A 480-nucleotide genomic window follows, 5' to 3' on the forward strand; every position below is an offset into this window, starting at 1 on the left:
TAGGGCCGGTTCTGGATCAACGTTTCTGGGGCGAGCGCTGGAGACTTGTAGAAGAGGGCTGCGCGAGTGGGTGGTGGGGTGGGATTAATTAATTCGCGGATTTCGCGGTTTTAATTCGCGGATTTCACTTTTCGTCGATTCGGGGGTCAAGAGCTATGGAAGAGTCCCCATGAGTGGATAGTGGGGAGGTGGGGTATATTAATTCGCGTTTTAATTCGCGTTTCAATTCGCGGTTTTAATTCGCGATTTAGTTCGCGGTTTCAATTCGCGGTTTAGTTCACGGTTTTGATTCGCGGTTTTAATTCGCGGCTTTAATTCGCGGTTCAGTTTGCGGTTTTGATTCACGGTTTTAATTGGCGGCTTTAATTGACGGTTTTGACTCACGATCTTAATTCACGTTTTTCATTTTAATTAGCGCTTTTCATCTGCAGATTCAATTCGTATCTTTAACTCGCGCTTTTTATTCGCGGTTTTGATTTG

This window comes from Diachasma alloeum, unplaced genomic scaffold, assembly GCF_001412515.2.
Source record: "Diachasma alloeum isolate Michigan unplaced genomic scaffold, Dall2.0 Dall_scaffold_01263, whole genome shotgun sequence".
NCBI lineage: Eukaryota > Metazoa > Arthropoda > Insecta > Hymenoptera > Braconidae > Diachasma > Diachasma alloeum.